The sequence below is a fragment of the Podarcis filfolensis genome (genome assembly GCF_964270895.1).
Source record: "Podarcis filfolensis genome assembly, contig: HAP1_SCAFFOLD_61, whole genome shotgun sequence".
Lineage (NCBI taxonomy): Eukaryota > Metazoa > Chordata > Lepidosauria > Squamata > Lacertidae > Podarcis > Podarcis filfolensis.
In genome coordinates this window covers 47,307-74,903 of record NW_028149499.1, presented here as the reverse complement: position 1 = coordinate 74,903, position 27,597 = coordinate 47,307, and the positions used below count along the sequence as shown (strand labels likewise).

General features: G+C 43.5%; 1 protein-coding gene and 2 long non-coding RNA genes across 5 annotated transcripts in view; all 3 read right to left on the bottom strand.

Moving 5' to 3' along the window:
• LOC310754978 (uncharacterized protein) overlaps positions 1 to 27,597 on the bottom strand; it is a gene marked incomplete at its 5' end in the record, with an annotated part of 118,521 nt that overhangs the window by 84,302 nt on the left and 6,622 nt on the right. The window lies entirely within an intron of this gene.
• Positions 78 to 10,896, bottom strand: LOC310754982. Its single transcript, XR_014544120.1, has 3 exons — positions 10,697 to 10,896; positions 9,896 to 9,982; positions 78 to 283 (listed from the first exon to the last, which is right to left on the bottom strand). It is a non-coding gene; the product is annotated as an uncharacterized lncRNA (long non-coding RNA).
• Positions 11,000 to 15,489, bottom strand: LOC310754983. The gene is made up of 3 exons (XR_014544121.1): positions 15,224 to 15,489; positions 14,409 to 14,508; positions 11,000 to 11,325 (listed from the first exon to the last, which is right to left on the bottom strand). It is a non-coding gene; the product is annotated as an uncharacterized lncRNA (long non-coding RNA).

The following is a 27,597-nucleotide window of genomic DNA, read 5'->3' as shown; positions in this document are numbered from 1 at the left end:
TTGGCTTGACTGATGGAGCTGCTGTCTTGGCTGCATACAGGGGGATTGGAGCTTCTTAAGTGGATGGTGATGATAGGAGCCTTTGGCTCAAGGAGATCTCCTACCTTCCTGTACTCAGCTTTGATGCTCACCTGTTCTTCCCTTGTTTCCACAGAAATGAGCCTGGCGCCCTCCTGCTCACAATGTTTTTTGGAATCCACCCATGAGCGTAGCTCAAGAGAAAAGAAATAGAATGTCCTTGAATATACAATCCAACCATCGTCCAAGTTCCTAGTAAGGATGTCTTTGAGTCAAGCCAGATATGGAGGAAGAAAAGAGAAAGAAAAGAAGATAGGGAATTTAAGGGGACCAACTTTGTATTTCTGTGCGGACTTCAATTATTTTTGTTAAGTTCATTTCTGTGGCCACGTGATAACATACATTCATCTAGGAAGCTCAGAAAGATTAAAATAAGACCATTAACTCTTCACCCCATGCTGATGCGGCAGTAAATATCTGGGTGGGCATAGCTGGGAGCGCAGTTGTTACGGAAAGGGGGGGGGGCATGTCTTCTTCACCTTCTTCTTCGCTACAATATATCAATTTATTTCCAATTGTCAATGTCAAAAGGGACTAAAATTTATAAAATTCATAGAAAATCAACGTGCCAATTTGCTCAATTTCTCTAGGACTCCATCACACCTCCCCTGTCCTCCATAATCCCTCAAGCAAGGTGTCAAGACCCTAATCCTGTCAAATCACTCTGCCAAGCCTTTCCTCCGGGCAATGCCAGGTGGCAGACTATGCATACATGGACCATTGTCTTCTCATCACCGGCACTCAGGATGTGCTTATCTGCGCATATCTCCAGCTCTGCATATTCCCCCCTCCCTCCTCCATATGTTAATCCGGTGTAACCCAACCTCTCCTTAATGTATTCATGATGTAATCTGTGTAACCCAACCTTTCCTTAATGTATTCATGATGTAACTGGGATGTGTTTTGCACTGTATTCTGGGACATGGGGGGAGTTTCAAAAGTTCATGTCACCCCTTTCTCGCTGTTCAATCTTGCCTTGGACCTGTTGCGCAATAAACTTGGATCTTCTGCAATTTGCTCCTGTCCGGCTGAGCTCATTTTCTTCCGCAGGGACCCACGGACTTAGTCCGATGAGCTGGGTGGCAGAGTAGCCCCGCACCCAGATTTTAGCCGTAACAGTTGGCGCCCAACGTGGGGCATGCGGTTCTCCCGCGTTGCTGACCGGGGGCCCCGAAATCTTCAGCCGGCACCGGGCCATTTTGCCTGGGAAGATCCTTTGGACCCTCGGCCATCCTCCGGGCGGTAATCAAAAGCCCCAGGAGTTCAGCCGGGGAGCAAAGAGGGATCCAGCCGGCTTATTCATCGATCCCGGGATCATCATAGGAGACACGTGAGTATAAGGAAAAGGAAAAAACCCAGTGCACTGGTGGGAAGGGGGTGGAATCTCCTGGCAACTGAATTCTCTGCCCTCCTCTCTATCGCTCCTTCTCGCCTGTCTCTTGGTCCAATTGGTGAGAGAGACCGTGGACTGCTGCTCGACCCAAAAGGGGGGTTCTGAGCTCTATCTCTTTCTCCTCTCAAACCCTCCAGTCAGCCGCACCAATTGAGAGTCCGAAAGTAAGACGGAGAGACCCGGCTTGGAAAGACAGCCGACTCTCTGCAACGGGCATCTCAGTTGAAAGCAAGGGGCTGGAGTGAGAGACCGTGGACTGCTGCTCGACCCAAAAGGGGGGTTCTGAGCTCTATCTCTTTCTCCTCTCAAACCCTCCAGTCAGCCGCACCAATTGAGAGTCCGAAAGTAAGACGGAGAGACCCGGCTTGGAAAGACAGCCGACTCTCTGCAACGGGCATCTCAGTTGAAAGCAAGGGGCTGGAGTTCTTCTTCCGAACTTCCCGAGCGCCCTTACGGAGGGGGCAGGAAGGGGTCTTGCTTTCTGTCTCAATCCCAGCCGCACTGGTCGGTGCCACGTAACACGTGTATCGTGCGTGAGCCCGCTTCCAAAAGCAAGGGGGATTTTCGGTTCAAAACTCTATCCAGGGATCACCCAATCTGGCACCGCACGGCGCGGGCGTCCAGTAGGGCCCCTTTTCCTGAGATTGTAACGATAGGTAGGAGGTTGCCAGGAGGGATAGCTCAAGAGGAATTGGGCGGGATTTGGCAGAGTGGAAAGGAAAACCCCAGGAAATAGATAAGTAAGGAAGGAAGAAAATAAGTGAGAAAGGAAGAAATAAGGAATTAGGTAGAAGAGCTCTCTAAAAGGAAACCCTGTTAGGAAGTTGCCAAGCAACAAGGAAAAGGAAAACCCTAAATAGCCCCCTGTACAAGTTACCCAAATCCTAATCAACCTCTCTCTTTCTCCCTTCTCTATCCCAGACACCCCCCCAAAACAGAAAAACAAAAAAAAGCAACAACAGCAATGCATGCATATATAAAGGGGTACCCAGTCAACCAAGCGTTGTGAGCCCTGCCAGTTTGATTAACTGGTGGTGTGTTTGAAGAGGCAAGGAAGCTCATAAAACCATGTGGGACCTTCCTACTAATTTCACTTAATGAAGCCAAAGGAAGCGGCCCAACTCCTTGCGATAACCAACTAAAGAATGAGAATATATATGTTTACATGTTGTCTGTTATGTGTGTTGTCTGTTAATACATATATGAGAATATGTATGTTTACATGTTGTCTGTTATGTGTGTTGTCTGTTCCTTCTGTCTCTGACAGACTGCCTTTCTTAAGTGTGCATAGTTTAAACTACAAGCTTGCTTCAAAATTTAAATCTAGGGAAGCCATGCTGGACCTTATCAATCTTAAAACAGAAAAAAACAAAAACAAAATGAGAATGAAGGGTGCAAATGTTTGTTATTTGAGAGAGGCTCCAAAGAGTCTTCCTCCGAGTAGCTTAAGTGAGGGTATGATTTTAAGCTGATGGTAGATAATGTTATGTTGAGTTTGTGATTCTACATCCGTGTTCCAGTCTTTTTTCCAGTATTTTGAAATGTGCTGTGAAGAAACTAATGTTTCTGCTGCAAAAGCCTAGTTGAGCACAATTGCTCTCTCTAGCTAAAATGCAGCGTATGTATTTCACTAAGCATATGCCTATGAAAGTATGGTGTTCCTTCTAAGAAAATATGTGAGTCCAGTTTTAACTTTGATTTGGTTGGACAGAAGAGTTATTGTAAGGCTCCTGATATCAGTCTCTATAAGACTTCCTGGCCTCTTTTCTCAGAAAATGCCCCCCCCCCCCCCGTTTCATTCTGTCTCTTTCAGTTTTTTGTTTTTTCCTCCCTTCTTACTTCTGTGCCAGGTAAATTTACTCCCGAGTAAGCTTCCTTTAAGGGAAACTGCAAAGAGGGGGGAGCAATCTTTCCTAAGGTACCCTGCATCTCACTTTCCTATGTGTAGTTATTAAAAATAATAGTAGTAGTAATAATAATAATAATCTAAATTAGGCTTACTATTCCTCTGCAAGTTCAGGAAAAATTGTTCACTTTTGTATTCCCGTTAAATCAAATCTATGGCTGTTTTAATTATGCTTAATAAAAGATCCTCTCCCTATCTATCTTCCTTAGTACATGATAGGAGCATTGATTGTGCTCTCTTCCCCAGTAGTGCCTGTGTACATAAGTATGTGTGTGTCTCTTTGGTAGTACAAATCTTGCTGTGAAATCTTGCTGTGAATCCTATATTTTGGAGGGTTGGACTAGATGACCCCAGGGTCCCTTTCAACTCTCCCAATTTGTGGCTGTGTGGAAGGACATGTGTCCGCAAGCATTGGAGGGTAATTCTTAAATTCTGGTGTGGTGATGGAGTTGAAATTCAGCCTAGCTTTGCTCTTTAGTTTTAAAAGGTGAGAGGTGAAGCTGTGATGTTTTGAAGCACAACTGGTAATATCAAGCATTTGAGTGATTACAGTGTTTATCATTTTGTCTACTATTTAAAAATCAGACTTCAAAATCAATTCAAAGTTTAAGCACATACAAATACATATGGGCCTTGACCAATCCTGTAAATAAAGGGCAGGAAAATTTTTTTGTCTGCAAATGGTAAGGCTGAAATGTTAAAAAAAAAAAATCCTATGAATTCTGACTCTCTGGCCATTTTTTCCCATATATAAGGGCGTGGCATTGTTCCGCGAATGACCAGAGGGAAATCACACAAAATGATAGCCCTTTCCTGTAAATAAAGGAAGGAAATATGATCCCTTAGAAAATTTCTAACTTTGGTAAATGCTTGAATTGCGGAGTTTCTTGTTTTGTTTTAAATCTAACCCTATTTTTAAAAATCTACTCCTTACCCTTCATTTCCTTTATTCAAATGGTAATTTGAAGCCAAAATATTCAACATTTTCAATAGTATAAAAGGTTTGCTGAGACATGAACTCTGCACATGCACAGAGACTAGATCAGCTAAAAAAAAAAAGGAAAAGAAAAAGAGAGAGAGAGGAAGGGGAGAGGAGGTTTGGAGAGCTTGGGCTGCAGGGAGAAACTTATCCAAATTTCCTTATGTAAAACTTGGAACCATTGAGGGAAATCACCCTTAATGTGTCCTTTGCTCCAGGGGCTACGTAAGACAAAAGAGTTAAGTACTGGACCGTCAAAGTCAGGAGGTTGCCAAGTTTCAAATCTTAACATGCCAAATTCTTTTCACAGGTAAATATCAAAGCATTCCCCCCCTCAATGGGATGTAAATCACAGACTTTGTTTGTGTGCATTTTAGGAACAGCATTTCCTGACAGGCTTCTCACATGAAATAATTTTCCCTTTTAACAGGATATGTGGACCCCGATAACAAAGTGTTTGTCCCTTCTTTTCTCCCACAGCAACTTTCTTTCTGTTCTGTGAAACAAGTCTGAATCCCTGCTATATTAGTGACTTCCATCTCTTTGCGGCTTTGACACTTTAAGTTACAAGTAATCTGTTTTCATTTATTTATGTCTATGAAATTAATTGAAGCACAACCAAACATTGTTTGTGGAATGGTATTTGTTTACCTTTTGCCTGAGCATTTCTTATTAATTCTGTCATTTTGGCTAGTTCAAGGTACTTACACAACTTTAAATTGCCATTCATTTTCTTGGTATTAAGTCATTTCCCAGTATTTTGCTATTAACATCCTAGCCGATATTGTCACATCAAGAAACACTCTTTTATTTTCATTGTTACTTCAGATTTCTTAAAATTGTGTGTCTTAGCATTTATTTATGGTTCCTCATAGGTCATTGTGTGTGTGTGTGTGTGTGTGTGTGTGTGTGTGTTATTATTATTTTGACCTTGTATTTTTTTTACAGTTCTCTTTCTCTACATATGGAGTAATTTTTTATTTAATAATATGGGAGGGAGACGATAAAAAACCAAAGTGAAGGAAAGCAAACAAACTTAGCAGATAATAACAGTAATTATATGGAAATGTGATAATAATATTGTAATGAATAAAAAGCTTAATCCGCTAAGATTTTTATTATTTGCAGCTTCCCACGGAAACTGAGGACATCCCTTTTGCCTTTCGCCCCTTCCCTTTTCTATTTTTCCCTTTCTGCCCCTTACAGGATATCACTTCTACAAATGTGTTACTACAGGTCCAATGAAAAGCTTCGCCACCACAAGACCTGCAACAACAACAGACACCAAAGTTTTCAAAGTGGCCACAGCTATCTCTTTCAAAGGATATAGACTGCCGGGGGAGTGGGCCTGACAAAGGGGGGAGGAGTTGAATTGCAAGGACATTTTCTCACTTTTGAACCTCAAGACTGTGCTCCGGCATTGAGAAGATACATGCGTAAAAATATCACAATTGTCTCAAGATATGCAACTGATACTTAATTAGTTTGTTTTGTATTATGTGTTATTGCGTAGGAATGTTGAAATGTGTCTGACAGTGTGTTATTTCCACAAATGGGGGGGGGCTATTTTGTGGCTATTTTTGTGTGTAATTGTTTTTATGTTTAATGTCTTATTCCTTACAACCCAGTGGAGGATTCTCATACATTTTATGCTTTTAACAGACCAGGCTATTATGTAGTCCAATGTTTAGAACTAGATAAATTTATAACCACATTTAGTTGTTTCACCTGGCACTCTGCCAACTTCCCTACCCATTTTAAAATGTGCTAAAACTCACTTTACCAAGGAGGAGCTTCATGAAAGTGCATATGCTTTGGTTTAGCAGGAATAATCCCTTATAGAGTTAAATTGACTTATTTGGACAAATGCCCTCTAAGAATGGTTTTATTCTAACAGATTGGTTTGAGAAGTTGGGAACCATGGGGCAAGATAAATTCAAATTGGACTCATTTTGAATTGGGCAAGTGTATCCAGGCTGCAATTAGCTTTTTGGTCCTTAAAGTGCAAGTGAGCAACTTCCCATGACTGCAAGACCAGAGCCTATAATAATAAAATCCCATAGAATGGCCAAGGCAAGGACATTTCCCTCATGACGTGCCCAAACCTGTGCCAGCTGGGGTGAGTGCCAGGCAACATGGTTAATATGAAAGCCCTAAGTGGATTCACCAGGGATTGCCACTACTATGACACCATGCCGGTGTGAGACCACAGAAGAGCTACCTTCGCACCTGAGAACACAAAAACGGTGGAGCTAAAAAAAAACCAAACTGCATTTTTTTCAGTCAGTAGCGGACCTTCCTGCTAAATGTAAAGCATAGACCACTATTGAACAAAATACAACAGGTGTTCTTTTATGTGATATCCTATATCCAGCTATCTGCACTACTATACTTGCAAATGACCTTAAGAGGCATGGCTTGCAAGTCCCCTTCAGGTTTGCACAAACCCACACATCTAGTACGGTGGATACCAAGTTATTAGTGCATATCTATATAACATACACGTACATTATTGTATTGGTCCGTGTTGCTCCCTCCTTTGCTGCCCTGCTCAACCCACCTCCTTTTCCATTAAAGCCTATTCCCACTCACAGGGCACCCCTACCTTCACCGAGATTTAGGGTGCGGAGAAAAGATTTGCAAGTTCTTACAGAACTTTAATGCAAATCTATCTCCGAATGGGGGACTGTTACGGAAAGGGGGGGGGGCATGTCTTCTTCACCTTCTTCTTCGCTACAATATATCAATTTATTTCCAATTGTCAATGTCAAAAGGGACTAAAATTTATAAAATTCATAGAAAATCAACGTGCCAATTTGCTCAATTTCTCTAGGACTCCATCACACCTCCCCTGTCCTCCATAATCCCTCAAGCAAGGTGTCAAGACCCTAATCCTGTCAAATCACTCTGCCAAGCCTTTCCTCCGGGCAATGCCAGGTGGCAGACTATGCATACATGGACCATTGTCTTCTCATCACCGGCACTCAGGATGTGCTTATCTGCGCATATCTCCAGCTCTGCATATTCCCCCCTCCCTCCTCCATATGTTAATCCGGTGTAACCCAACCTCTCCTTAATGTATTCATGATGTAATCTGTGTAACCCAACCTTTCCTTAATGTATTCATGATGTAACTGGGATGTGTTTTGCACTGTATTCTGGGACATGGGGGGAGTTTCAAAAGTTCATGTCACCCCTTTCTCGCTGTTCAATCTTGCCTTGGACCTGTTGCGCAATAAACTTGGATCTTCTGCAATTTGCTCCTGTCCGGCTGAGCTCATTTTCTTCCGCAGGGACCCACGGACTTAGTCCGATGAGCTGGGTGGCAGAGTAGCCCCGCACCCAGATTTTAGCCGTAACACAGTCAAGAACCTTTTATTCGAGAGAATAGACAAAAGATGTACGTCCCCTCACAGGCCTTATCTGAACCCCTGGGGCCTCACCTATTTGTTAAAAATCTGGATACTCAGGGCAGCATCAGGGCAGACTTGAAGGTTGGGGAGGGGAAGTAGCTGTGGTTTATCACAAAATTCTCTTCCTCTCTCTAGGCTCTCTGCTGGGGGGGGGACAGGAATCTAGAGTGTGTGTTGCTGGCACTGGGCAACTGGGACAGATGAGGGAGTCTGCTGGTTTACCATCCAGTTTGCTGCCCAGCAGTCTCCCTGCCTGAGCTGACAGGATGGATCCAGTGGGCTTCCAAAATGGCTCTGGGGGATTTTGGTGCTCCTGCCGAACTTTGGCCATGCTCTGGAACAACAACAACAACAACAACAACAACAACAACAACAACAACAACAACAGAATAATAATAATAATAATAATAATAATAATACTTTATTCATATGCTTTTCTTTATGTTGTGCCCAGCCACTCTGGGTGACTTCCAACAAATTAAAACACAATTGTACACAATCCATTAAAAACTTCTCTGAACAAGGCTATTTTCAGTCAGATAGTTGTTTATTTCCTTGACATCTGGTGGGAGGGAGTGCCACAGAGCAGGCGCAGCTACCCAGAAGGCCCTCTGCCTTGCCTCGGGCAGTTGACACAATTGCCCCTGAGTGCCCTCTCCCTCTTCATGCAGCGTGTTTGGCCCCCTGGTCTACTGCAGAGGTTAGGGTGAAGAAAGAATCTGGGAGATGGCTTGAATGTGAGTGGAGGTGTAGCAGGAACCCCCCCACCCCAATCATTCTGTTTGTACAAACTTCACACACACACACCCTCACACACTACATTCGCCACATTTCTGTTATAAATTCATAGAAAATCAACCATACATCGGATTTGCACTGTTCCATTTTATTTTACTCCATATGACAAGAACTATCAAAGGGGGGTGCCTTGGTCCTGGTCAGCCATAATCCCTTCACCGTCTCAGCACATCCACAGGAGCCCTGCCCAGTTGCTATGCCAACCCTGATGATCCCAGACAGAAGACAATCAAGATCACAAAGAACTTGCATATGGGAGTGGATTCAGCATGGACTGAAACAATGGACAATGATCAGATCTTCCCTCAGGGGGCAGGAAACTGCAAACTCCCCTTTGTCTCCTGGAAGTGACTCATGGGGAGGGGGGAAAGGAGGAACCAGCCAGGTGACAAGACACTCAGGTTACCACCAAATCCTCCCTCAACCCCTCCTTTCTGTAATGTATGCATGATGTTTCTGGGGGTGGGCTTGACCTAGAGGAGGGGAATTTCAAAAAGTTTTTATAAGACCTTGCACACTATTTTTCGGGGTCTTTCCTCTCTCTTGCAAGTGAGGGGAACACCCTGTTGCAACAGTTCAATAAAGGCCAAGCCTACAGGCTGCTGTTTTGCTCCAAGTTATCCTGGTTGGTGTCTTTACTTTTTGTCCAAGGGAGCCCTCGGATATTTCCGGCAACAGAGGAAAAATCTGGTTGAATGCAATCGACTACTGGTGAAGGCTCATCATCGAGCCTACCAAGTGGCAGCGAAGGCTACAAAGAAGGCTTGCTTTGCTTCCTCCATTGTGCCATCCAGCACAGCTTTCCCGGGTAGCGTGGGGCCTGCTACAGTCTGAGAGCAGCTTTCTGTGACTTGTTTGCAAAGCATTTTGAGGATAAAATTGCTTGCATCTTGACCCTGCTATTACAGCAGATGAATCTCAAAGGGTGTCCAGAGCAGAGTCAGTTTCCATTGTGCTGGGTGTGCCATTGCACCAATCACCCCACTGCCCAGCAGTCTCTCTAAGTTGGCGGAAGTTGCCTTGAAAGTGCTGCTCAAGAATCCCTCTCCCGTGGGTCAGTATAATAAAGGACAGGTCTTTTAGCTGACCTGTTTCAATTGTCTCTGTCATAACAAAGAATGGCAAAGTCTTTTCTTTCCTCACTGCAGAAGCTAAATCAGTTCCAAAGTTCAGGAGAGCTAAACTGAGCATCTCTGATGTTTCCCTCGGGTGGCAGCTCTCTGCTCTGGCTCTAAGAGTTTTCAGCTAGAGGAGGGGCTTTCAGCTGGTGCAGACTCAGGGCTGATTCCCACTGCACTACAATTTTCCAGCATCGTAGGGTAGCTTACCAATTTCCTTTTGCAGTTGATCATTTCTGTTGGCAAAATACCGCATTTCCTCTGATATGTTTTGAGCTGCAGCGAGTATTTGGAAGTCTAAAAGATCTGAAGAATCCTGCGGCTGGATCAGACCAAAGACCCATGAAATCCACTATCCTATTCTCATATTAAAAGTGACTCATGAAGTATCTCTGATGTTCCCCTCCTATGTCCTCCTTTTCTGCTGGGAATCACAGAGTCACAAAGCAATTCCTCCCTGAATCCCACAGTAGAGCCAAATATACAAAGAATACTTTGCAGTTTTCAATTATGCTTTGTGAGATCTAAGAAAATACAGGCACCCAAACTCTTTTTCTGATGAATATTGGGTTGCATTCCCTATAGTTCTGAAGAGGACGTTATGTAAGCGCAGGAATTTCTCTTTGTGCAATGCAATCTTCAGCCCCCTTCCCTCCAATCTGTTCTGAAGTTTCCCCTACCCTGGAGAGCAGTTTTGGTGATGGCATGCAGGGAGAAATGGGGGGAATGTTCCCTTGTGCTAGTGCTAAAATCTTGCACTAGCACAAACATTGTGAATTGCAGTGTGATGGGGGAGGACAGCATTTCTAGTGGGGAGGTGTGAGAATCACAACTGTCTGCTTTTCTTCCCGCTGAGCAATGAAACAGGGATAAACTCTATTGGGTGCTGAGTTTCATTGAATACATGTATGGCTCAAGCAATATGAACCCCAAATTTAAGTACAGGAATTGAAATCTGTTTAAATTAAACCTGTTTTAGCAAAAGTGAGGATTTGTATATAAAATGCTTACCACCCTTGTCCATATAGTTTGAATCAATCCCAACCACAAAGGTTCGAATCATGTTCATTGCCTCTTGGAACTCTGCTCTTTTTTCCACTTCCTTCTTATCTAAAAGGTAGAAAAGAAATGAAGAAAATGTGTTCTAGCCCACTAGTCTGATGAGCTGTGCAAGCGGGATACTTGGTTTCAAACTGCTATTAATATTTAATTTTAAATGCTGACTTGTAACAGGTCCCGGGACCTTAGGGAGAAGGGCGAATAAAAAATCAAATCAACAAAAAGAAGAATATGACTTCTATTAATATTTTCTGCCTAATTGTACAGCCATTCCTGACTGCACACACTAAAGGAACACAGCAGCCAGCAGCAAAGAGTAGGCTCCCCTCTGGGGTTTCTATGGGGCTTAGTGGCTCTCTGGCACCCAAAGAGCTGCGTGGGCTTTACTTGGCACTCCTCCCTGGCACAACATGACGGGCTCCACTCCCTGCCCGTCTCTCCATCAACTTCCCTTTCCCGTGCATTCCTTATCCCCTATGACTGTGCTGTATACAGACCACCAGTTTCATTTGCTTTTGCTTTACGTTTTCTGGACGCTGAAAGCTTTGTGGGCGTTGGCTTCACCATCCTCTCAGATGTGTCTGTGAAAGAACAAACTATTATAACATGGAGAATAAGACCATGAACACAATGCTTGGATGCTGGGGGTTTTTCCCTTCCAAGCTCAGAGTATAAGTCTCTTGTCAAGCATGAAAGTTCACAATATTCTTTTTGTTGTCCTGCACTTAAACTCCCCATTTCAAGAACATAATTTTAAAAATAGATGCACGTCTACAAATGTCAAGGATTTCATCGGTACAAAGTTGAAATGGGCCACAACTTCTGGCCAAAAATGGGTCTCAGTGAGGCATTTCCAACATTAAACTTTGGCGTCTGTCAGGATCAGACAATCCTTTCCCATAAAGACATTGTTGAGTCCAATATAACTGAAATGTCTTTTTCTTTTGCTGGATCAATCTCCATTTTAAAAAGATGTTCCATATGGATTCGAAGGCATTGAAAAAAATGTTTTAGATAACATAGCTTTCTGATTTGCATCTTATTCCTCTCTAGGCTCCTGGGCATCTAGTTTATAGGACTTCAGGAAGCATTTGCAAGCAACAGTTATGGGTTTGATCCATCTTTTCTCTCTATATTCATTTTATGGGGTAAATCAAATTTGGGGCAATCTTCTTTGTGGAAGAAACGGGTTGATTGTAAGATCTGTACACTAGATCAGCTGATAAATCAGATGGAGAATTTTTGGTTCTTTTTAAAATTGCAGCTGAAATCTCAGTTACTGGTGTGTGCTGAAAAGAAATATTTTGCTTTGCAACATTTGTTGGTGTTTATTTATAGGCTATCTGCTTTGAGACCAGCCCTCAGGCTGAAAGTGGCTTCCCCCCCCACTTCCGGGTTGGCGCCATTGTTTAATGGCGGATTCCCTCCGAGCTCCGGAGGGAATCGGCTCCGTAGCGTCTGGGTCTGGCCGCTGCGGCGAAGCGGAGACCCTTAAAATCACAGGCGCGGATGCCTGTGAACACAGAGACTCGGCGGGCACCATTTGCGCCCCCCCAATCCGCGACGGAGCCTTTTTAAAGGCTTCGGAACGGAGGCAGGGTGAGGCGCGGTGCTGAGAGTACTCCCTCGCCTACGGAGTGAAGCCGCAAGCCATTGACAGAGAGCGCCAACTTCTTCTAAGATCGATTGGATTTTAAAACATCAACCCGTGAGTAATACGGAGATTGGAACTTAAAAAAATTTCTTATCTTGGATTTGGAACGAGCGGGAAGGGGCTAAAAAGGAAGTCCACCCCCCCTCTTTGTAAACAATTTAAAGCAAAGGACTGGGCAGCTAAGGTCGAGAGAATCTGTTTCTTGTTTTTTTTTTAACAAAAGATCCTGACCTCACGGTCTTGACATTATAAGAAGATATTCTGGAGGATAAAAAGAATTTTTGGGAGCTGAAACTACACCCCCCCCCTAGACCCGGGAACGTCCTATGAGAAAGCCTGTTGCATGGAAGATTTTGACAGCTGTCAAGTGAGCTGCTAGTCAGCTAGTTGTCAGCTGGAAAAAGAGAACATTGTTTCTGCTGTTTTTGCTGGTTTATTCGGTATAACTTGTTGAAAATAAGGAGGGTTGATACAAAATAACTGGACTTTTGGTTTTGAGCTGAAAGGAATATCAAGGAATTAAAATCCCCCCTAGAGGGGTAACAAGGATACTACATTACAAAAATGGCTGGAGTGTGTAAATTCCAAGCAGAATTGGACAGAGCACTTGTTCTCTTGGGAAACTTACAAGATGAATACGATGCTTTGTCTACGGAGGTATCGCTACTACACTGGACAGTAAGCAACAGTTTGGAGTCTGATAAGGACTTGAAGCAGGAAGCCTATTCAACTGAACAAATAAATGAAACTGAAAGCGTAGATACGATGGAGCAATATGTTGTTTTTGAAGAAAATGAAGGAGGAGCTGGAGGTTTGCAGGAGTCAAAGGAGAGCTACAATATGAGGCCTGACATGATGATAAAAAAGGACAATAAAAATTGGATGCGGAAAGCCTGGTCTGATTGGGAGTCTGGAAAATGGAGAGATCCCCTTTGGAGGAGATTTGAAGACCTGAGGATTACAAATTTGTTGAAGGTGGAAGCTGGAGCTGTGGGGACATTTGGATTTGAAAGAAATTTGAAACAAGAGTTGGATTACCCCATAGGCTTTGCTTTTAAGTACGGAGGACTGGCTAGAAGCAACATGGATTCTGTTGGGCCGGAGCCCCTCCGAGACCTGGGGCTTAACATCAAGGTCTATCAAAGAGACCGGCAGAAAGGAACTGAGAGAGATATAAGGGCCTCGGACGTGAGATCTCCAGGCTAAATAAATAACATAAAGACTGATGGATATTGGTTGGGGACTGGAACCGGGAGAAGGGTGGGTGGAGGTTGGGAATCCAAAGGGTACATAAGGATAATTTGCTTTGCTTTGTTTGTTTTATATTTTGTTAGTGGTAAGGAAATTGGGTAAACCGTGGAAGGGAAACTTTGGTCGACTTTAGGAAAAAGGTTTAAGAATAATTAATGAGGTATAAGTATTGATGTGTAATTTTAATAAGGTGAAATTGGTTTTTTCTTTTTTAAATTAATTGAAAATAAGGCTGTTAAAAATAAATTGAGGAAATGGAAAAAAGAAGTAAAGTAAAATAATAGTATGTTAGAATAAATGTTTAAGTTAAGGTGAAGAAATAAGTTAAGGACTTGCTGAATTGACAATTTAAATTGGAATACAAGAAGGGGAGGTGTGAGGAGGTCTGAGAAATAAGGTTGAGGAAAATAAGTATCAGAAACTTTATGTGTTTTTTCTATTTTTCTGTTTAGTTTTGAATATGTATTTTTGTGTTGTTTTTATTTTGTTTATTTTTTGTTTTTGTTTGTTGTGTGTTTCTTGAAAATACCAATAAATATTTAATAAAAAAAAAGAAAGTGGCTTCCCCATAATACATTACCAGATGTTCACCATTTAATAGACTGTGTGGGATCTATGAGGTCTTCAGATGTTCCTGGGTGCCAACTCCTTCCATCACAGGCATCATGGTCAATGTTTGGGGATGACAGGAGTTGCAGACCAGTAACATCTGGAGGGCAACATGTTCCCCATTGTTGATACATTTAATTATGGAATTACCTCCTGATCATCAGAAAAGATGGAGTACTAGATCCCATCTCAGTTGGATGCATATAACTCCAATTGAGTCTAGCAAGACTTTGGAGACCATCAGTTGGACCTGGAAAAGAAGCAGAGAGAAGCTCTTACCCAGGCTCTCCAAGTGTGCCATTTTGTTTTCTTTTTGCAAAGACCCAGCCTGACATCTGGTGCTGTGGCTTGAAGGAAGGAAGGAAGGAAGGAAGGAAGGAAGGAAGGAAGGAAGGAAGGAAGAAGGCTGTTGTCTAATCCCGTTTTGAAGCCATCTGAGCTAGCAGCCCTTGATATGCTAGCAAATGGGTTTCCCAAAGACTTGTATTTTCTGGATCATGATCTAGATCTGGATTGACAAACTGGGCCCATGAATCAGAGCAGGGCACCTGTATTGCCAGGGAATAAAACAGAATGTGGTGCTCCTGGTTTGCGATGGAGTTGTAGCTTTAAGGTAAGGAACGTGGCTGTTTGAGAAGAAGTGAAAACAACTTCATGGCTTGGCCAGCTATCAAACACCTGCCTGCATGGGGGAAGGAAGGAAGGAGGAGCCAGTTGTCTGGGAACAAGGAAACTAGCCTTATTTTGACTGCAGAGATAAAGATAGAATGCAAATGAAGGCTCATGCCCACACTTGTTGACTCCCAGGCCAGATCAAAGGATGGGAATGGGATTACATCATTAATTACATCTGTTGCCAGCTTATAATAATTTATTATTTGTACCCCGCCCATCTGGCTGGGTTTCCCCAGCCACTCTGGGCAGCTTCCAACAAAGATGAAAAATATCACACATTAAAAACTTACCTGAACAGGGCTGCCTTCAGAGAACAGGGCTTGGCATGAGACTTTCACTATGGACTATATAATGGCCAGCAGCTGAAGGAGACAGTGAGATCTTGATACATTATTCTATGCTCCATTCTAGAATGTGAAGAGAAAGGCTGTCTGCCAGTCTGTTGCCTTCCAGATCTCCATCGGCTGGGGAGACATGAAGAACTGAACCTATTCTATCCCTATTATTATTATTGTTTTCCAAGAACTTTTACTTATTGGTTATATTGCTAGCTTTGTAGTTTATTCCAAAACAAAAAAATTTTTTTCCTTTCAGTAGCACCTTAAAGACCAACTAAGTTAGTTCTTGGTATGATCTTTCGTGTGCATGCACACTTCTTCAGAATGTCTCTGTTGAGACATTAGTGTTGAATTAGGAAGAAAAGGGGGAAAGAGGTGGGGGCATGGTGAATGGGGGTGGGGTGACAATGTTTCTGTTGTGTTATGCAGCCATAACCTCTGAAATTGAACACCCGGCACACTTCAGCTGCGCCTCAGCTCCGCTCCGGACGTGTAGCACAGTGTTGCCTTGCGATCAGCGGTGTGTGCTCTGTGTGGAGGAATCTCAGGCATGCAGAAAAACACTCAGCACGCGGCTTCTTCCTAATCTAAGAAGCTTTATTTACAGCAGAGAAACAGGCCGGGAGAGAGAGCCTGTATGGTAGCAAAAAAACCCGAAAGTAAAAAGCTCACATAACAAAGCAGGACCCCCCCCCATGTGAACACCTCCCCCCCACTGGCAGGCCGTCACTCCATGAGCTATTAACCCTAAAATCTCTGGTCCTCCTCACAGTTTCTATTTTACTTAATGTATGTTTGGGGTTTTGTGTCAGCGTCACTCGTGTGGGTTCTCTTTCTTTTTTTAAAAAAGCAATATTTATTAAGAGTTTAAAGATTACAAAAAGAAGAAAAAGAGTTAAACAAAGCAAAACAATACAATACAATACATGAAAAACAAAAAACACTACTTATCTTAACAAAACAAAAACAAAAACAGAAACAATTAAAAACACATCCAATATTTCCATATCTTATCTTTCATTTACTTGTTTCAACGACCTCCTCACACCTCCCTTTTTTGTATTCTAGTTCAGTTAGCTATTTCAGCAAATCCTTTCCATCTTTCTCAGTTTTTGTCCTATAATTTATCTTAACACAATCTAACCTTATTTTTCCCCCTTTGGCCCATTAACAATCTATTTTTACTTAATTCTTTATAACATTTCTGCTAAAGCCATATAACTTCATTCCAGCATCCTTCTAACATTCATTAATTTTACAGTGTTTCTGTAAATAGTCTTTAAATTTTTTCCAATCTTCTTCCACCGACTCTTCTCCCTGGTCTCGGATTCTGCCAGTCATTTCCGCCAGTTCCATGTAGTCCATCAACTTCATCTGCCATTCTTCCCGGGTGGGTAAATCTTGTGTCTTCCAATGCTTTGCGATAATCGTGTGGGTTCTCTACTATTCGCTTGTGTTCCTTTGGTAGTGAGAGGTTGGGGTTGGCCCAGGGTGTGCTTGTTTGTTTGTGGTTGGCTGTGGTGGTCTTTGTTTTCATGTGTGAGTGGGGTGGGTGGGTGTTTTGGATCAGGTTAGCCATCTTGATTCATATGCTGTTGGGAGTCATACCAGAGTGAAGGCGTCTTCTTCTATTTATCCCCATGTCAGTTTCAGTTCATTGGTTAGTTTTTCTAATAAGGCTATTTCCCATACTATTTGGTACCATTGGTTCATGCTTACTCCTGACAGGTCTCTCCAGTGTCTGGCTATGATGTTTCCGGCAGCTGAGAGTAGGTGGGTTATGAACTCTTTGTGATGTGAGTGGGCGTTATTGTCTTGGAAGATGTTTAGTAGGGCCATTTCTGGGGTAACTTCTAATACTTGCTTAGTTATTTTGCATATTTCTCATATGGTTGTTGTCCAGAATAATTGGATTTTGGGAATTTGTAGTTTTTTCTGCCACTTGTGGCTGAGGGAATCCATATTGGGAGGTTTGGTATAGGTAGGTTAGTTTTGGGAGGGTGATCATGGCTACTTTGTCTGAGAGAGTGAAGTTTGTGTTGTCCCATCTCTTTAGGTCTTTGTTAATTTGTCACCACAAGGGGTTGTAGTTGTAGAGGTATAATTTGTTGAGGTTTCTGGTTGTTTGTACCCCTAGGTATCTGAGCCTGGTGCGGCAAAGTTTTATCTTGGTGACGTTGGCAAATTATTTTGGGGTGTAAGGGGGGTGTTGAAGCACACTGCTTCTGACTTTGCAAAATTTACCTGTAGGCCTGATACCATTGCAAATGTGTTGAGTTCTCCGGTTAGGGAGGTTGCTGTGTTTATGGGGCCTGGTGTTGTGAGCACTAGGTCATCTGCCAAGAGCCCTGATTTATAGTTTCTGCCTTTTATTTCCACTCCAGTGATGTCTGCAGCTGCTCGGATTCGGATTGTTAAAGGTTCCAGAGCCAGGATGAATAGGAAGGGAGACAGTGGGCATCCTTGTTTTGTGCCTCTTTGGATTGCTATGGTATTATTGTTAGTCTTGCATTTTGCTGAGGCTCGGGTGTATATTTGTTTGAGGGTTTGTAGGAAGTTGGGGCCAAATTTCATGTTAGTTAATACTTCTAAAATATATTTCCACTCTAAGCAATCAAAAGCTTTTTGGATTTCTAGGAACATAATTGTCAGTGGGAGTTTAGTTGCCTTGCTGTGTTCAATCAGATCCAGTAGTTTCCTGATGGGGTCTGTTATATTGCGGCCAGGAACAAAGCCAGTCTGGTCTGGGACTGTTAACTTGTGTAGGAAGATTTTTAGGCGGTTGGCCAAGATTGATGTGGGTATCTTATAGTCATGGTTTATTATTGAGACTGGGCAGAATGATTATACTTTGAGGCTGTATTTCAGTGGTTTTGGGATGGAGACTATCTTGGAGTAGGTCCAGGTTTTTGGAATGGGGCCCCCTTTTATGATGTCATTGAATAGGTGGGTCATGTAGGGCATCAGGGGTTCTTTGAATTTCTTATAGAATTCTGCTTTAAAGCTGTCTGGGGCCTGGGGCTTTGTGTGGTTTCAGGTTTTTGAGGACTGTATCTATTTCCTCTGGGGTGATAAGACTGTCCATGAATTCCTGTTCCTCATCAGTTATGGGAGGTGTATAGGTTGGAGTACAATTCTGCAAATTCTGAGGTAATTTCTTTGGGGGGGGGGAATGTTATGTTGCCGTCCTTTTTGGTGTTGCAATGTATTCTTGTTCTGAGTGCTTTTTTCCTACACCTGTTTGCTAATAGTCTGGAGCTTTCCCCTCCATACTTGTAGAAGCATTGTTTAGAGTATAGAAAGTTGATCATTGTTTTGTTGATTTCTAGGGAATCTAGTTCTCTCTGTTTTTGTTCTATAGCTTCAAGGACTTTTTTAGATCCTGTTTGTTTGTAGCATGATGAGAGGGCCGTGATGTCTTGTTCTGTCTTGCTAACTTTTAAGGAGGTTTGTTTTTTAAGGGATGCTTTCTCTTTTCTGCAAGCTCCTCTGGTGACCGCTTTCATTGCATCCCATAGGAGCGGGGTTGTTTGTTGTCTACATTGTTTTCCTTGAAGTAGTTTGGGAGAGTTTTGTGAGACTCTCTCTGTTTATTCGTGGTTAGGATGGGACTGAAGGACCATGATGGGGTGGCTTGTGTCCCCCCCTCCTATTTTGAGGGTAACTTCTACTGGGGCGTGATCTGTGATTTTAATGTTACCTATGTTGATTGATTCTACTGAGGGGATCAGACCTTGTGTGAGCAGAATGCTGTCCAGAGGGACACTGTTCCATGGCGCCCAGACAAGAATGTGTGGCTGGTGTCTCCTGGGTTTTCTTCACCCCAAATGTCAGAGACCCCTGTTTTTAGCATTTTTAGCAAATAGTAAGAGTCCCTAATTGTTGGGGGTTTCCTTCGGAGGAAGGTTGCCCAGGGGGTTGGAGGGTGGGTGTCTTTCATGGATATGCTTTTCATATTTAGGTTGAGGTCACCCCCCCAGAATTGCTTCCCCTTCGGAGGAGAGGAACTTGTTTAATGTTTTTTGTATGAACCCTAGTTGTTTCAATTTTGGGGCATATATGGAGCCAACTGTCAGTTTAGTTTTGCCATCTAGTGTCCCTTTAGCAAAAATGAGTCTGCCTCTTTTGTCTTTGAGGACTGTTGTGGCTTTGAAGTTCAGGTCTCTACTGAGTATTATGGCTCCTCCACAGGACTTCGCTGAGCCAGGTGCAACTCATTGTTGACTGAAGCAGGGATCGCCCAGGAGTTTGGGAGGGTTGTGTATTTCTTGTAGGAAGGCGATGTGTGGTTTCATGGTGTTTACATACAAGGTGATGCATTTTCTTTTGATGGGGTTTCCCAACCCCCTCACATTTAATGCAATTGCTTTTAAGCTAGCCATCTTGCTTATCTACTATATAGGGTGATTCCATGCCAGTCAGTTCGGGTTGCCCTGTGTCTCTCACCTTGTATTGTCCATCAAACCAGTGAAATTGCGCTGACCTAGAGGTTAAAATAAGATTTGGGTTAAAGAGTGGGGGGTGGGTTGCAGAAAGTATCCCCTATGTAGTCATATAGGTGTTTATTTGGGGTATCATGGGCCATCTGGCATTTAGCCAGTTGGTCCTAGGTCTCAGCTGGCATGGAGTTCTTTGTTCAAGTCAGGCCATCCTCCCTGTTGTTTGCGATAGGAAGTGGTCAGTGAAACGGTGTTAAGTGTCATCATCATCATCATCATCATCATCATAATTTATTATTTATACCCCGCCCATCTGGCTGGGCTTCCCCAGCCACTTTGGGTGGCTTCCAACAAAATATTAAAATATCATACTGTATCAAACATTAAAAGCTTCCCTAAACAGGGCTGCCTTCAGATGTCTTCTAAAAGTCTGGTAGTTGTTCTTCTCTTTGACATTTGGTGGGAGGGCGTTCCACAGGGCGGGCGCCACTACCAAGAAGGCCCTCTGCCTGGTTCCCTATAACTTGGCTTCTCACAGTGAGGGAACCGCCAGAAGGCCCTCGGAGCTGGATCTCAGTGTCCGGGCAGAACGATGGAGGTGGAGACGCTCCTTCAGATATACTAGACCGAGGCAGTTTTGGGCTTTAAAGGTCAGCACCAACACTTTGAATTGTGTTCAAAAACGTACTGGGAGCCAATGTAGGTCTTTCAAGACCGGTGTTATGTGGTCTCGGCAGCCGCTCCCAGTCACCAGTCTAGCTGCCGCATTCTGGATTAGTTGTAGTTTCTGGGTCACCTTCACAGGTAGCCCCACGTAGTGTGCATGGCAGTAGTCTAAGCGGGAGATAACCACTCTGCACCATGCACCACTCTGGCAAAACAGTCCATGGGCAAATAGGGTCTCAGCCTGCGTACTAGATGGAGCTGGTAAACAGCTGCCCTGGACACAGAATTGACCTGCGCCTCCATGGACAGCTGTGAGTCCAAAATGACTCCCAGGCTGCGCACCTGGTCCTTCAGGAGCACAGTTACCCCATTCAGGACCAGGGAGTCCTCCACACCCGCCCGCCTCCTGTCCCCCCAAAACAGTACTTCTGTCTTGTCAGGATTCAACCTCAATCTGTTGGCCGCCATCCATCCTCCAACCGTCTTTGTGACGCCTATCTTGGATATAGGGTCCATAAGCAATGTTGCTAATGTTATTAACATCACTGGTATGTTGGGGTAGAGATGAGGGTGTTGATATGCTCTGGCAGCCCCAATGTGCTGCTTGTTTGTCAGATTTTAGCCTGTTTGTGGATTGTTTTATTGAGGTTGGGGTGAAGCAGGACCACCTGGAGGAATTTTACCCTTATGCTTTTCATATAATCAGTTAGCCATATAACCATATATCCTTATAATGATTTTTATATAATCCATGTTTGAATCATGATGGCTTCTGCAAAAGCTTATAGCAAATTGCTTAGATCGGAAAAATCTGAAATGAACTCTGCACCAGTTCGCTTCCCTTGTTCTTCTCAATGTCTCGCTAACATAAGGGGGAAGCAATAAATCTGCTGTGCTGGCACTTTCCCCCCTGTCCAGACAGGGTCCCGAGTAGCTCAAACAGGAAGATGCTAACCGCAGAATGTCCCGGTATAGCAGATGGCCGCGTAGGAGCGTAAGGGCCGAAGTTCCTTTTTCTTCCTCCTTGCCATAAATCAGGGGAAAGGTTATACTGCATGTTCAGACTGAAAAAGCAGAAGTTGGGAGGGAACTCTTTACATGATCAGGGGGCAAGGCTTGAATGCGCCCATTGGTCTTATTTTTGCTGCCGTGTGTGATTGTATCTGATTATGTCATGTATGTACTCAGGTATAAAGCCTCAGGGTGCTGGAGCCCGGGGCCCAGTCTTTTGGAAAGGATTCCACTGGGTCACTTATTGCTCAGCAATAAATATCACTTTCTTTTTCTCCACTGCTGCGTCTGTCAATTCTGGGACACAATTTGAGTGGGTCACTGGTACCTTAAAAATCCTTGCAACAAGGGGAATTATTTTACTTAGTAAGGCGTGGGGAGGGGTGCTGAGAGTGAGTTGTAGATTGTTGGGTAATGGGGAGTGCCTTTTTATGTCACCTGGACTGGTGTTGGGTGGGGATCTCTGTGGAGGTGTGAGGCTGGGGGGGAATATTGATGGCTTGGGGGGAGAGGAAAAGGAGGAGGGGGTCACCACTCCATTGGGTTGAGGTGACTTCTGGTTGCTTCATTCTGCCTTCTGCCACATTGGCCTCCGCTCCCCGTTTGGTGTCATCGGCAAATGGGATGAGCACCCCCTCAGTTCCTTCATCCAAGTCGTTCATAAAGACGTTGAACAACAACGGGCCCAGGACAGAACCCTGCAGCACCCCTCTTGTCACTTTTCCCCAGGATGATGAGGAACCATGGAGGAGGACTGTTTGGGTTCGGTTAGTCAAATTCAGCTAAGAGTTTCCTTATTCAGCCCACATTTTAGAAGCTTAATCGCAAAAATATTATGGGGGACTTCGTTAAAAGCCTTACTGAAATCAAGATGCACTATTTCCACAGCTGTTCCCTGGTCAACAAAGTTTGTAACTCCATCCAAAAAAGGGGAGGAGAGATTTCTCTGGCTGGACTTGTTTTTGAGAAATCCATGCTTTCATCCTGTATGTTTCTGTTGTGAAATCTTCAGATGAAAGGCACATAAATATTAAAAATAATAAAAATAAGGATATTGACAGGCTGAAACATGTGCAAAGGAAGACGATTTATGTAATTATTTAATTTGTCTACCACCCGACCCAGTGGTGCCAACTTGAATAAAATATTGGAGGAAGGGGCCAGGTAAGGCCCTCCTTGCACAATCAATCGCATGACGCATGCAGGGCATTGGAATGGCAATGCCTATCAACTGGGGTGGCGGCCCCCTCAAATATATCATTGGGGGGCAAAAACCCCTTGGCCTCTACTTGTTGACTCCTGTTCCCACGTCTCAGGATGATTACAACATAAAAACAAAACATAAAAACACGAAATACACATCAGTAACTCAACTCCCCACCACATTTTAAAAGGGCCTTAGATGTCAATCAGCCAAAGGCCTGGTTAAAAAGGTGCGTATTAGCCTGGCTCCTAAAGCAATAGAATGAAGGGTTTCTCCCCTGTATGAATTCTTTGATGAGAAGTGAGATGGGAGCTCTGACTGAAGCTCTTTCCACATTCCGCACACTGATAGGGTTTCTCCCCTGTATGAATTCTCTGATGCTTAGTGACATCAGAGCTGTGACTGAAGCTCTTTCCACATTCCACACACTGATAGGGTTTCTCCCCTGCATGAATTCTCTGATGGGAAGTGAGATAGGAGCTTCTACTGAAGCTCTTTCCACATTCCCCACACTGATAGGATTTCTCTCCTGTATGAAGTCTCTGATGCTTAGTGAGACCAGAGCTCTCCCTGAAGCTCTTTCCACATTCCACACACTGATAGGGTTTCTCTCCTGTATGAATTCTTTGATGGGAAGTGAGATTGGAACAGTGACTGAATCTCTTTCCACATTCCACGCACTGATAGGGTTTCTCTCCTGTATGAATTCTCTGATGGTAAGTGAGATGGGAGCTCTTCCTGAATCTCTTTCCACATTCCCCACACTGATAGGGTTTCTCCCCTGTATGAATTCTCTGATGGGAAGTGAGATGGGAGCTCTTCCTGAAGCTCTTTCCACATTCCCCACACTGATAGGGTTTCTCCCCTGTATGAATTCTCTGATGGGAAGTGAGACTGGAGCTCTGACTGAAGCTCTTTCCACATTCCCCACACTGATAGGGTTTCTCCCCTGTATGAATTCGCTGATGGGAAGTGAGATCGGTGCTCCTACCGAAGCTCTTTCCACATTCAACACACTGATAGGGTTTCTCCCCTGTATGAATTCTCTGATGGGAAGTGAGACTGGAGCTCTGACTGAAGCTCTTTCCACATTCCACACACTGATAGGGTTTCTCCCCTGTATGAATTCTCTGATGGGAAGTGAGACTGGAGGTCTCCCTGAAGCTCTTTTCACATTCCCCACACTGACTGCAGCTCTCCCCATACTCCAAATTTTTGCATGGCTTCTCCTCTCTGGGGATTTTGTCTTGTTCAGCCTTGTTCTCGATCTGCAATTCATCACAATCTGCAATGGAGACAAAAAAGGGATTAGAGCCTCAGGAACAAATCAAGAACTGAAGGAAGTTGGGTGTGTGTTCATTACCTTTGTGGTTTGTCATTAACCAACATATTTATTATTAGATTCTGATGGGTTGTTGAATGTTGCTTTCTTTGATATACTGTAGTGGTAAAATTGTGAAAGCCTTTTAGAAAAAAGTGCATTTCAGATGTTTGATGACTCATAACACCACTTCTTTTGGAGTACAGTGGATGCTCGGGTTGCAAACATGATCCGTGTGGGAGACATGTTCGCAATCCGCAGCGTTCGCAATCTGCAGTGTTGCATCTGCGCATGCGTGGGTTGTAATTTGGTCGTTCTGCGCATGTGCGAGCACTGAAACCTAGAAGTAAACCATTCCGGTACTTTCAGGTTCGGCTCAGTGCGCAACCTAAAGTGACTGTAACCCGAGGTATGACTGTAATACCATATTATATAGCAATGGAAAGATAATTTAATCAAGAATGTAGTATTCTATCAATTATCTACGTCTATCTGTATTCTATCGATTATCTATGTCTATCAAAGACATATAACCAGAAAAGGGAAGCACAACTTGCTTAGGTTGACGTTTGTCAGTGTATTATGTGATTGCTATCAATTTGGTTGGTTTCTTGGTTCTTTCATTTGGTGAGTTTGTAAAACTTAATAAAATTAAAAAATGGTACAAAGAGTTGACTAGTTACCCAGAAAGAGATGTAAAATCGTACTATTAAGTGAACAAGGCTACAGGTATGAAGAAATTAGAAGAAAGATTGGGGAAAACTTAACCAAAGCTGGTCTATATTTTTGAAGAGGTATAAGAGACTCAGTCACTCCAAAATCAGACTGGTAAAGGCAGGAAAAGGTGCACAAGAGCAAGTGATGATCGAAGACTGGAGAGACTGTGCCTGCATGACAGAAGAAAATCATTACATTCTTCATTAAAGTATTTTTCCATTGATATATAGTTTTATGCTATTACTCCCAAAAAAGTGGTGTTGTGAGGTATCAGAGCTCTGAAATACACTTTCTCTAAAAGGTTTCCACAATTTTGGCCACTAGTGTAAGTTGTTCATTTTAAAGTTAATGTACTTTTTATATGGGAACAGATTGTTATGATTAATGTTTCTGGTTTATATAAGTGATGGAAGCCCCCCAGAGCAGCTGGGGCAACCCAGCCAGGTGGGCAGAGTAAAAATAAAAATTAATATTAATATTACTATTATTACTATTATTATTATTATTATTATTATTATTATTATTATTACTATTATTATTATTATTATCATTATTATCACTGCTACTACTACCTCAGATTCAATAAGCCTGGCTCTTCTCTGGGATGGATTTTGTTTGGCCCAGTCATGGCATCCCCTCCATCTCCAATGTCAGTCGTCTCTCTGGTCAACCCAAGACTGACAGCAGCAAAAACAAAAACAGAAAACTTGACAGAAGCTACTTATCTTTCCAAACAACTCTGAAGCTAAATAAAAAAAAAATCCTTCCAGTAGCACCTTAGAGACCAACTGAGTTTGTTATTACTATGAGTTTTCGTGTGCATGCACACTTCTTCAGGTACCAAAAAAAACCCCAAAAAAACCTGGAATTTGCTGGAATACAGAAAAAACTGGAATTTGCTGTTCAAGGTTTATTGTGGGGGTGTTAGGTTCCCAGGTGTTGTATTGGGCGCTGTTGAGCTCTGTGGAAATGTATGAGGTTTGTTACATAGAGGTATTTTTTGAATTTCCAGGCAGATAGGAGGATCCCACAGGGAGCCTTACCAAGAGAGGCCACGATCCCACGATTCTCCTCCATGACGTCCTTATGCAGAGCTCTCTGGTCAGGATCCAGCAACGCCCACTCCTCGTCCGTGAAACAAACAGCGACATCTTCAAAGCACACTGGGCCCTAAAAGAAAAAGGAAATGTCCTCCTCTGAGACAGCAGAAATATGATCTGCTACACAATGTTCTGTTCTTTCCTTCCTCTTAATTGCTGTGTTGTTTCGATAGGATTGCTTTCAATAGGATTGACACTTTGACACGCATTCTGGAAACGTATGTCTACATGCTTGGTTCTGGCCTTCAACTGCCCAGATTCTGCCAACTTCAGACAAGGTTGATTGTCTTCCCAAACAGTGATGGGCAGGCAACAATCCCCATAGATCTCTTGCACCAGGCATCTATAGAACTCCAGTTCCCTGCACAATTCTGACAATGCAATGAACTCAGCCTCAGTAGAGGACAGCGCAATGAGACTTTGCTTCTGGGACTTCCACCCAACTAGAGATTCCCCAAACTTTATTACCATCCCAGATATGGACTTCCTGTCATCCAGATTCGCCCCGTCGCTATCTGCCCAGCAAGTAAGCGCCGTCTCACCTGCAGCTGACAGCTTGAGACTGAAGTCCTTGGTATCCTGCAGGTAACGCAGCACCCGCTTGATACCATGCCAGGCATTTACACTGGGCTACACTATAGCTTCCCTACTGAACAGATTGGTAGCAAAAGCAATGTCGGGCCTTCTCCATTGGGACAGATACAACAGACTACCCAGAGCTAACTGGAAGAGCTCAGCGTTCTCAAACTCAACGCGTTCTGCTAGCCAACTGTCTTTCACGTAGCTTGTCTCCATGGGTGCCCTAACCCCTGCACAATCAGACATTCTGAACTTCTCAAGCCAATGCTCAATCTTGCCTTTCTGACTGAGCAAGAAGCTTCCATCTTCAGTCCTGCCTATCTGAACAACTAAGTAGATCCTTACTGCACCCAGGTTCTTGAGCTGAAACCGTTTTCCAAGCTCTTTGGCAAACTTCTGCACCTGTTTGTCTGCCCTTGAGGTATAAATGATATCATCAACAAAGACTAAAACCATTTCCTGTGACTCTCCTGACCCTTTAAGGTACAGGCAGCTGTCAGCAAGACTCTTCTTGAAACCTAGCTTCTCTAAGGCTTCATCCAGGTACAAGTTTCAATTTCTGGCCGATTGCTTCAAACCATAAATAGACTTGTGAAGCCTCCATACAGTATTTGGCTCATTGCCCTCAAACGCTGAAGGAGGAAGCATGTACAGATCCTCCTGGAGGTCTGAGTTCAAATAGGCCACATCCACATCAAAGTGATACACCTGAAAATCTCTTTGTGCAGCAATGGCTAAGAGCATGTGCAGAAATTCACATCTGGAAGTAGGAGCATATACCTCAGTATAATGCAGCCCCTTTTGCTGCGTGAACCCTCTGGCTGCTAGCCTAGCCTTGTACTGTGGTTCCCGTTGCTGTGGGTTTAAGACGGTAAACCCAGCGGCTGCTAACGGCCTGTTTGCCCACTGGCAACGTTGTGAGGGAGAACACACCTAGAGACTCCATTGAGCTCATCTCCTTCTGCATTGCCTCATGCCATTTCCTGGCTTCTTCCTGAGGCAGTTTCTGAACATCCTCAAAACTCTCGGCTTCATACTGTGCCATGCCAACCCACACACTTGTGACTGCAAACCTGTCAGGAGGTTTACCTTTCGTTGTGCGAGCTGAACATCTCAACCCAGTTTCAGGTACCCCCTCAGACTCACTAGGACCAGCTAGAACGTCCTTGGCCTCCGAGAGCTCCCCCTCTGACTTACTGCACCATTTAGGCTTCTCAGCTGAACCTGTGGGTGAGGAAGGAGCACTTCTATGCTCAAGCTTCACAGCTTTAGAAGAAGTTCTTCCCTCT